At 37.1% G+C, this 12129-nt stretch overlaps 1 pseudogene; it reads right to left on the bottom strand.

Annotated features, from left to right (window-relative positions):
* Positions 1–1892: 1892 nt before the first annotated feature.
* LOC140140375 (probable ATP-dependent RNA helicase DDX60) overlaps positions 1893–12129 on the bottom strand; it is a 64915-nt pseudogene continuing 54678 nt past the window's right edge.

The following is a 12129-nucleotide window of genomic DNA, read 5'->3' as shown; positions in this document are numbered from 1 at the left end:
GTAATTCTGTATTGAAAGTTCCCAAGGACTGAAATTGTGACAACAAAAGATTCCTAATATGGGATAATAGCACTAAAAGATGGCTTTGGAGTGCTTTGTGCAATATAGATGTCATTCTAAGCATTCAGAGCATGGAATTAAGGTGTTTAATCATCAAAAACATGTTTTCCTCTGAAAATTTCACAACCGGATAACAGAGAGATCCATATAATATAAAAGAGGTCCGGATAAGAGAGGCTGGACTGTAAAACATTGGAATTCTGAGACATCAGCGTTTTAACATGGCAAGTTGCTTGCTTGTCTTCTACAAACCAACCAACAAATTTTTACTACAAAAGAAATTTGGAAATGTTGTTTTTGTTTTTCCTTTCAGAAGTTTGAATGTCCTGAATATTATAACAAACTGTTTTAATACATGTATTAAGTGATATACATGTAGTTATAAACTATCCCAATTCACACCTATTTAGGCTTTTTTACTAAGTTATTATGTATGTTTTTGCTTGTAATAATAAAAAAATAATAGAAAAGAAATCCAATTTGTTGACCCTACCTCCTGGAGAGGTTTTTTACGTCCAATAATGGTCAAACACTGCCTGGTGAAGTGAAGTGAGGTAGGGAATAACTTGATTTTCTTTTGCCTTGGTTCAGCACACACAATTGTTAAGGGCTGTGGTATGAACGTTTGGACGGTATTTATTTTGGGACATTAGAGCACATCAGACATATCGAATCGCATTCTGAATACGAAGAATGTCATTTTGATATCAAATAATTGTGATTTTTGAAATTAGCAATGTAATACACATTTTATGGCAAATCATTAAAATTGATATTTTTGATATTTAACAGTACTGAAGTAAACTTTATAAATGTGATGCTTTATACTTAAAAGTGTATGTAGGTGGGATGAAAAGCCGACGATCAATTGGAAATTTTGACCTTTCGTATTGAAGATATGGATTTTTTTCCCCAAAACACAAAAAAAAATAGGTCTTTTTGGGAAAAAAATCCATATCTTCAATATAAAAGGTCAAAATTGTCAATTGATCCTCGGCTTTTCCTCCCAGCTACATACACTTATAAAGAATATATCATTAGATTTATAAAATTTATTTCGAGGACTGTTATATATCAAAATTTGAAAAATATCAAATTTTAATAATTTGTCATAAAATTTGTATTATATCGTGAATTTCAAAAATGAAAATTATTTGATATCAGAAAGACATGCTTTGTATTCAGAATGCAATTCGATACGTCTGAGGTGCTCTCATGTCCCACAAAAAATACTGTCGAAACGCCATAAACGCTCATTCTAGATCCCTTAAGTGATAAACTATCCCAATTCACACCTATTTAGGCTTTTTTATCAAGTTATTATGTATGTTTTTGCTTGTAGGCCTAATAATAATAAAAATAATAGAAAAGATAATCCAATTTGTTGACCCTACCTCCTGGAGAGGTTTTTTACGTCCAATAATGGTCAAACACTGCCTGGTGAAGTGAAGTGAGGTAGGGAATAACTTTATTTTCTTTTGCCTTGTTTCAGCACACACAATTGTTAATGCACCCAGCGAAATATACTTTGTTGTAGCCTTTCAGTCAGGTAAGCATTCTAGATGTTAATGCACATGACCCATGGGTGCCGCCATAACAAGACCACCAAGTGATCAGTAGATGTGCAACAATGCTAACAGATAAGAACTTTTCATACCAAAATTACCATAAATATAATAGGCTAATTCATTACACATTAGGAGATTTGTTTTTTTCGTATGTTTTCAAGAACTAAATCTTGAAAGTTACCGCCGGGAACTCTTACAATAATACTACAAAGTTGAAAAAAACCCAACAAATTTGCTAGAAAATTTGGACATGCATGCCGCCTATCCAATTGAAATTACACCGGAAGACCACCTGCTGTGCCAAAGGTCACTTTTCCAAACTTCCTGTTTACAAGCTGTAATGTCGGTGCCCACCAGGTCATGTGGGCATTAAATTAAATGCCTTTATTAAAATAGCCTAAGATGACTGTTTATAGCCTCTGAGTCAGGTAAAAATTCTAGATATTTGATAAATATTTCTGACACTCTGAAATTGACTAGCAAACTCCTCATACCACAACCAGTTCAATATCCAGGACTGGCCTTTTTTATAGCCTCTCAAGTCAGGTAAAAATTCTAAATATTTGGTAAATATTTTTGACACCCTGAAATTGATTAGCAAACTTCTCCAGGACTGGCCTTTTTATAGCCTCTCAAGTCAGGTAAAAATTCTAAATATTTGGTAAATATTTTTGACACCCTGAAATTGATTAGCAAACTTCTCCAGGACTGGCCTTTTTACAGCCTTTCAGTCAGATAAGAATTCTAGATATTTGGTTAATATTTTTGACACCCTGAAATTGACTAGCAAACCACTTGTAGCACATACAGGACTAGATATGTCATCATAGCCTTTCAGTCAGGTAAAAATGCTAGATATTCAGGCCTTGCCGTTTGAGGCGAGCGATCGCTCTCACTCGCCCAAACTCAATTTCTAGCGAGCGATTTTCCACTCCCCATAGACACTAAATTTCGCTCGCTGCAAATCACCCAAAATTGAATCCAATTTACATTCAAGTTTCAAGACTTTCAATGTATTTGATTTGTTGTAATTAATGAGCCTTAAACCTTGAAAACAAAAGAGAGGGTGTTAACCATTAACGGTGCGTAAAGTGTTTCACATTGGTATGAATTAGTCTTTCATTCCTAGAGAGTGATTCGACCATAGAGAGTGGTTCAACCGCTCGCCTAGCACTCATGCTAGCGAGCGATTGACCACTCGCCTTTAAAATCTAGACGGCAAGGCCTGGATATTTAATTTAGTAAACATTTTTCACACCCTGAAATTGACTAGCAAACTTTGTATACCACAGGACTGGCTTTGTTGTAGTCGTTAAGTCAGGCAAGAATTCTAGATATTTAGTACACATTTTTGACACCTGCAAATTGACTAGCAAACTTCTCATAGTATTCATCCTTCAGCTGCACAAACGCCTTCACAACGTTGTCCTGGCTTGGTCCAAGCTCTACTAGTGCAACACTGCAAAATGAAAAGGTTATGACTAGGATTAATTTCCCAACTGACCCAAATTTTGATTTTTCTAAAAATATTTTTTACTGTACAAAAGAATACTGCCCAATTTTTTTAAGGATTTTTTAATATTCAAGCCAACATGCAATATTACTCAGAACATTAGGCCATCTTAATTTAATAGTTCGTCTTAAAGCCCACATGCGCATTAGTAAAATTGCCCAATTTTTGCACGTTATACCCGTTAGATTGAGTAAATTTCAGTTATTTTCTGTTGTTTTATTTAATTTGTCCAAATTTATCACACACAAATCTCAACAAAATTCTTCATCTTGACCAAACTGGAACCTCCTTGAGATATGAAAATGTGGTCTATTCTTGTCAAAAGCTTATTGCACAGACAATAAAAAAATTAAAAAAACACTGCATTCCGCATTCGTTTTTAACTTGGGGAAGGGCTTTGAGATGAACTATTACATTAAGAAGGCCTTAGTTTTATGTAGTTGATACAAAAATAAGCAAGACATCCTTTAGTAACTTACCTGATTGATGCAATAACAAGCCTGAAATCATTCAGCTTATCATACACCTCCCCAGACTGAAGTCTATAACAAAACCAAGTCAGCCTTAGTAACTTACCTGATTGATGCAATAACAAGCCTGAAATCATTCAGCTTATCATACACCTCCCCAGACTGAAGTCTATAACAAAACCAAGTCAGCCTTAGTAACTTACCTGATTGATGCAATAACAAGCCTGAAATCATTCAGCTTATCATACACCTCCCACAGACGAAGTCTATAACAAAACCAAGTCAGCCTTAGTAACTTACCTGATTGATGCAATAACAAGCCTGAAATCATTCAACTTATCATACACCTCCCCAGACTGAAGCCTATAACAAAACCAAGTCAGCCTTAGTAACTTACCTGATTGATGCAATAACAAGCCTGAAATCATTCAGCTTATCATACACCTCTCCAGACTAAAGCCTATAACAAAACCAAGTCGGCCTTAGTAACTTACCTGATTGATGCAATAACAAGCCTGAAATCATTCAGCTTATCATACACCTCCCCAGACTAAAGCCTATAACAAAACCAAGTCGGCCTTAGAAACTTGCCTGATTGATGCAATAACAAGCCTGAAATCATTCAGCTTATCATACACCTCTCCAGACTAAAGCCTATAACAAAACCAAGTCAGCCTTAGTAACTTACCTGATTGATGCAATAACAAGCCTGAAATCATTCAGCTTATCATACACCTCCCCAGACTAAAGCCTATAACAAAACCAAGTCGGCCTTAGTAACTTACCTGATTGATGCAATAACAAGCCTGAAATCATTCAGCTTATCATACACCTCTCCAGACTAAAGCCTATAACAAAACCAAGTCAGCCTTAGTAACTTACCTGATTGATGCAATAACAAGCCTGAAATCATTCAGCTTATCATACACCTCCCCAGACTGAAGCCTATAACTAAACCAAGTCAGCCTTAGTAACTTACCTGATTGATGCAATAACAAGCCTGAAATCATTCAGCTTATCATACACCTCCCCAGACTGAAGCCTATAACAAAACCAAGTCAGCCTTAGTAACTTACCTGATTGATGCAATAACAAGCCTGAAATCATTCAGCTTATCATACACCTCCCCAGACTGAAGTCTATAACAAAACCAAGTCAGCCTTAGTAACTTACCTGATTGATGCAATAACAAGCCTGAAATCATTCAGCTTATCATACACCTCCCCAGACTGAAGTCTATAACAAAACCAAGTCAGCCTTAGTAACTTACCTGATTGATGCAATAACAAGCCTGAAATCATTCAGCTTATCATACACCTCCCCAGACTGAAGTCTATAACAAAACCAAGTCAGCCTTAGTAACTTACCTGATTGATGCAATAACAAGCCTGAAATCATTCAGCTTATCATACACCTCCCCAGACTGAAGCCTATAACCAAACCAAGTCAGCCTTAGTAACTTACCTGATTGATGCAATAACAAGCCTGAAATCATTCAGCTTATCATACACCTCTCCAGACTAAAGCCTATAACAAAACCAAGTCGGCCTTAGTAACTTACCTGATTGATGCAATAACAAGCCTGAAATCATTCAGCTTATCATACACCTCCCCAGACTAAAGCCTATAACAAAACCAAGTCGGCCTTAGAAACTTACCTGATTGATGCAATAACAAGCCTGAAATCATTCAGCTTATCATACACCTCTCCAGACTAAAGCCTATAACAAAACCAAGTCAGCCTTAGTAACTTACCTGATTGATGCAATAACAAGCCTGAAATCATTCAGCTTATCATACACCTCCCCAGACTAAAGCCTATAACAAAACCAAGTCGGCCTTAGTAACTTACCTGATTGATGCAATAACAAGCCTGAAATCATTCAGCTTATCATACACCTCTCCAGACTAAAGCCTATAACAAAACCAAGTCAGCCTTAGTAACTTACCTGATTGATGCAATAACAAGCCTGAAATCATTCAGCTTATCATACACCTCCCCAGACTGAAGCCTATAACAAAACCAAGTCAGCCTTAGTAACTTACCTGATTGATGCAATAACAAGCCTGAAATCATTCAGCTTATCATACACCTCCCCAGACTGAAGCCTATAACAAAACCAAGTCAGCCTTAGTAACTTACCTGATTGATGCAATAACAAGCCTGAAATCATTCAGCTTATCATACACCTCCCCAGACTGAAGCCTATAACAAAACCAAGTCAGCCTTTAGTAACTTACCTGATTGATGCAATAACAAGCCTGAAATCATTCAGCTTATCATACACCTCCCCAGACTGAAGTCTATAACAAAACCAAGTCAGCCTTAGTAACTTACCTGATTGATGCAATAACAAGCCTGAAATCATTCAGCTTATCATACACCTCCCCAGACTGAAGTCTATAACAAAACCAAGTCAGCCTTAGTAACTTACCTGATTGATGCAATAACAAGCCTGAAATCATTCAGCTTATCATACACCTCCCCAGACTGAAGCCTATAACAAAACCAAGTCAGCCTTTAGTAACTTACCTGATTGATGCAATAACAAGCCTGAAATCATTCAGCTTATCATACACCTCCCCAGACTGAAGCCTATAACAAAACCAAGCCAGCCTTAGTAACTTACCTGATTGATGCAATAACAAGCCTGAAATCATTCAGCTTATCATACACCTCCCCAGACTGAAGCCTATAACAAAACCAAGGCAGCCTTAGTAACTTACCTGATTGATGCAATAACAAGCCTGAAATCATTCAGCTTATCATACACCTCCCCAGACTGAAGCCTATAACAAAACCAAGTCAGCCTTAGTAACTTACCTGATTGATGCAATAACAAGCCTGAAATCATTCAGCTTATCATACACCTCCCCAGACTGAAGCCTAAAACAAAACAAAAAGAACAGGATTGCATATTAGAAGTTAATGCTTTCTGCTGTTAGGCTTCTAATTTTGAGATATATTATCAAGAGCTATCTTCTAAAACCACTGAACCAAAAATAATGAGCTGGCTTGTACGCATAATTAGACAATAATAACTGCGCACTATCTATTTTGAGGTCATTGTGTGAAATCGAAGGGTTTTGTTTTGGGCTGAGGTATTTTCCGCTCCCGAGGAAAAATACAGTGGCCCAAAACAAAACCCGACAATTTTACACAATGACCTCAAAATAGATGGTGCAAAGTTATTATTGTCATTCATTACTGCCGTATCTAATATTTTGAACAAATCAAAATGGCATTTTATGTTATTTTATGCCAAAACACACTGTTAAATATAATCAGTTTTAATTATTGTTGTAACATACCCTACAAAAAAAATCGACCAGTCGAATATAACATTCGCGCCGACAACAAGAGCTACCAATCAAAGAAGCGCGATGGCATCGCGTAGGCGTGCGCGTTGCCAAACGCTTAGCTTATACACGCACGCATACGAGCAGAAGTCATTGTTGCGCGTCAGGAGTCATTGTGAGTTATTAATGACCTCGCAATTAGTGCGCGGTCAGGCAATCAATTTCTTTTGATTGGATCACAGGCTTCGCGTATATCAATGAGGTTATGAATGCATTTTTCATGCTGATTCCAAATATGGCCATGCAAATGTACAATTCTAAAATATTTTGAATTTCTAAAGAAAATTTGGAACTTGTCTGCAGACGACACCAGTATTAATGCCTACCTGTTTTCTCTGCCAACGAGTTTCTTTGAGCCATGCTTGTAGAAATCATATGCATAGGCATTGATGTACAGTGGCTTGCCTCTCCTGTCCTTCAATTCCTCTGCAGGGGTAAGAGCTGGTATCTTTGAATGCTCGATGTGTACACCTTGACGTATAGCCTGAAAAGAGTGAAATGGGCAATTCCATTTAAAATCCACGCTACCCATGTGGACGATGTTTGAACTATCTTCCACATGGGGAGTATGAATTTCAAATGGAATGAAGATATTATTAGGTAGCTGCATTTGAATTTCATACGCTAAGAGAATGATACAACCTGAATCTTCCACAGAGGGAGGGCGAGTTCCAACTAGAGTTGATCGATGTGATAATTCCATTTTAAATTCATACTCCCCATGTGGGAGATATTTCCAAAATCTTCAACATGGGGAGTATGTGAAAGCAGTCAATCACCCTGAATAAAACTTATGCTGCACTTATATTAGAGTAGACTTGTAGTCCAGTCATTAAAGTCGAGTCACAAATTGAGTGTCGTGGGGTTGAGTAACAAGTTCACTTAAGGCATTTGAGTCGTGAGTCAAGTCATGAGTCACCCAATGGCGAGTCAAGTCAAGTAATTCAAGGCGAATCACTGGACGTATGCCAATCATACTAATGAGCAATAATCTTAAGATATCATGCTAATAATGCAAAATGAGGATAATGTTGCAGAAAAAATGAAGTGACAGCCTGCATGTCACTAGTAGGTGCCCGCATGAAAGCGACCAAACACACATTGGATCCAAGGGAAGTTCAAATTCTAGACTCGGACCCTAGATGGTACCAGAAGAAAGTTAAGGAGACCATTTATATCACAGCCGCTAATCCAGACCTCAACAAAGACTTGGGCTGCCATCAAGTCTTCATGTCCACTTACTTGTGATATATCAGCATCAAACATATGCAAGTCTTGGTCTTTATGTCCAGATGTCATAACAAATGGTGACAATGTGGTACTCTTGTTGGATGATGTTTTCATGTCTGCCATCAAGTCTCCATTTCCACTTGATGGGGATGTCACAGTATGCTCTGAATGTATTGCTGAAAACAATTAGAAGGTTAAATCGTGAGAGGGAGAATTTAAAAATTACTTGTTTACTTTGGTTACTTTTTGATACATGTACATACACTAAAAGCACTAGAAACTAGAAACGTCGCGGTTTTCGACGCAAGGCGTCGAATGGGATGCCTCCACCATGGGGCGATTTAAATGTGTACAACTCCATTTTTAGTAATTTGACCTCAGATGACCTCTGGGTGACCATGGATGACTCCAAAATGACATGTCAAAAATTAAGCTCTAAATGTTGACTGTACCCACCAAGTTTCATGCCCATACGACCAATTTTATTAATTTGATGTTAGATGACCCCTGGGTGACTCCGAAATGACCATCCAAAAATGTGGCTCTAAATGTTGACTGTAGGGGAGATTGGGGTTAGTTGGAACGCGGGGTAAGTTGAAACATTGTATTTTTTTCTGACACAAAAAATTAATTTGGTAAAATACTGGCACCTAGTAATAGGTATTAGTAAGGGTCATCCACCAAATTAGCAACAGCACTGGTGCCCCACCAGTGTTGGCTTGGGAAAGAAATATCTGTTTTTGACTTGCTGACTAATTTTATACCCCTCAGAAAAGATGCGTTATCTCCATGTTGTTTGAAGATTCATGGGATTATTTTTTGAGTATCATAAGCACTAGTAGTAAGTCCCAGAATAATGTTAAATAAAAGTTTTATTGTATTTCTTATTTTGTGTAATGAACTTTGAAATTTAAAAATAGGCATCGGGTTAGTTGAAACTTTTGAGGTGGGGTTAGTTGAACATGAAAATCGCATAGAAAAATATGGTTAAAAATTTGACTTTTTAAAAATTTGTAACATGTTTACCATTTCTTCAATATTGCTTTAATATGGTTAAAAAGCAATAATACAAGCAAAAAGTGCACACAGAAAGTACATTTTATAATATTTTGGGCTTCTCATATTTTGGTCCATGGTGACACTCGTCACCTTGTGTCCAAAGTATTGACCCAAGACTCCCACATATTTATTTATTCATTTTTTCACACTGATTGTATGTTAAAGGGTGCCTTCAAGGGAAGTATAACCCTAACAACACAATAATAATTATTTTGAAATTTTTACAAGCCGTGTTTCAACTAACCCCACCGTATGTTTCAACTTACCCCAGGGGTGGGGTTAGTTGAAACACTTTTTTCAAATTTTCAAATTGGATTATATGAATAATCATAAGCAGGTCCAATAAAGTTTAAGGCTGTATTTGTAGCATGTATGTATATGTTTATACTGATATGGTTAGTGTTTCTTGAAAGTAATCGGTTTGCGTTAAAAAGACAATTTTGTGAAAAATGTTTCAACTAACCCCAATCTCCCCTACCTACCAAGTTTCATGCCCATACGACCAATTTTATCAATTTGACCTTAGATGACCCCTGGGTGACCCCAAAATGACCATCCAAAAATTTGGCTCTAAATGTTGACTGTACCTACCAAGTTTCATGCCCATATGACAATTTTTAGTAATTTGAACTCAGATGACCCCTGGGTGACCTCAGATGACCCTGAAATGACCTTCCAAAAATTTGACCCTAAATGTTGACTGTACCCACCAAGTTTCATGCCCATATGACCAATTTTATTAATTTGACCTTAGATGACCCCTGGGTAACCCCAGTGACCTCGGATGACCCCGAAATGACCTTCCAAAATTTGGGCTCTAAATGTTGACTATACCTACCAAGTTTCAAGCCATAATCAATATGATTCATGTTATGAAATTGTTAGAATGGGTCTCATTTCCCTTACCCCTAATGACCTACATTGCTTGCCAACAGTTGTTGTATGATATGATTCTGATGACGTGCAAATGACAAAAATCAATGCACTTGCCCTTTAATTTTTCCCATCACAATGCACTCCCCCTTTGGGTCGTGTATTGTTTTGGTGAAAAAAATTAAAGGGTGTGTGCATTGATTTTCATAATTTGCGCTACAACAAAATCATATTCAGTCATTAAACTCTCTAATTAATTACTAATATTCACACATCTATCAATGGGTTATTCCATTTGATATCCACATTACCCCTAGGAAAATTTGGAAATATCACCCACATGGCAGTATGGATTTCACATAAGGGGTGTATGGATTTCACATAGGGGAGTATGGATTTCAATGGGAAATAAACACATTAGACAGCTCCATTTAAATTTCATACACCCTCTTTAGAGAAAGATTCAACCTGCGAGAATGATTCAACCCGAGTCTTCCACAGTGGAAGGGTGAGTTTCAAATACAGTTGGTTAGAGTGCCAATTACAATTGAAATTCATACTCCCTCTGTGGAAGAAGTTTCCAAAATCTTCCACACAGGGAATGTAGATTTTAAAAAGAATAGCCCAATCTGCCAGAGCGGTGTCAATAGCTTCAATCAAAGAAGATATCTTACCCTTCCCAGAATCCTTTGCAACTTGATACACTCCCTCATTACATCAAATGACACTCTCATTACTTTGTACAGGTTTCCTTTGTTTTCATGTTGAGAATAGACTGCTAAACATGGGTTGATAGTCAAGAAATAAACATATTTTGCAAGATCAGGATGTGCTCTGTTTACCAAGGTACATTTTTTACTATCAACCCACATTGCACTAGATAGCAAATCAGTCTAAAAATGGAAATGGAAGAAATGCATTGTGGGAAGTGTAAGATATCTCCTCTGAGCGCTAATACAGATTGAAATTCTACTACATAAAATGCCTATCAGTTTAACCAATAACTGTCAAATTTATTTTGCTTGCTTACCAACTTTTGAGAGCGGTAGTTGATTCTGTTTTGCCGAGTCTCCTCTTCTTGCGGCATAGTCACACACGGTATGGACATAACTTCTAAACACATTCATGACGTCATCGTTATGCTTCTTGAGGATTGTGGAGAAAGGAGCTGGCAGAGGAGCCTCAAATACAACCTGTGATATAGATAGTGAACAGGTAACTTCTAAACACATTCATGACATCATTGTTATGCTTCTTGAGAATTGTGGAGAAAGGAGCCGGCAGGGGAGCCTCAAAATACAGATAGCGAACAGTGTTTCCTAAATTCTAATTCTTACAATTTTTTCTTCAAACATTTTTTTTAAGTAGGCAGTATTTTGAGTAACGCCAGTATCCACTATTCAAAATATTGGACTTGCCTATCGTCAATCACATGGCAGAGGAGAATAAAAAACAAAACACATTGTTTATTTTCTAACTGGCATATTATATAATCATCTGGGGGGTCACACACCCACACCCCCAGTCTAGCTACAGTCATGTCCCTAGGTTAATTTACTTCAAATTGTGAACAATGTCATGTAGTCCTATTATCTTATACCTTTGAATGTACACCCTCTTTCCTGATTTTGTTCACCATAGACATCGGCATGACAATCCTTCCAAACATATGAGCTAGAACCATAACAAGCGTCGCCATCACAGACTCGGAGAATGTGCCATCTATGGAGATAGATAGATAGATAGATAGATAAAGTATTATTCAGATTTCCTTTTACAAATTAACCATCGCGTATACGTGCGCGACGTCAAGCATGTGCATTGGACAATGAGCAAAATATTACGCACTGGACGGCTAGGGTATTTCATTCAGCTTACAAAAACTGGTCTCCCATGAGACCCTGATATAATTAATAATTAATATAAGATTTTAACAAGTTTTACATATCAAGGGATTAATTACATGTACATAATACAAAAGAAAAGAAAAATGGAA

The sequence above is a fragment of the Amphiura filiformis genome, chromosome 19, assembly GCF_039555335.1.
Source record: "Amphiura filiformis chromosome 19, Afil_fr2py, whole genome shotgun sequence".
Classification (NCBI taxonomy): domain Eukaryota; kingdom Metazoa; phylum Echinodermata; class Ophiuroidea; order Amphilepidida; family Amphiuridae; genus Amphiura; species Amphiura filiformis.
This window is presented reverse-complemented; position numbering and strand designations above follow the sequence as displayed.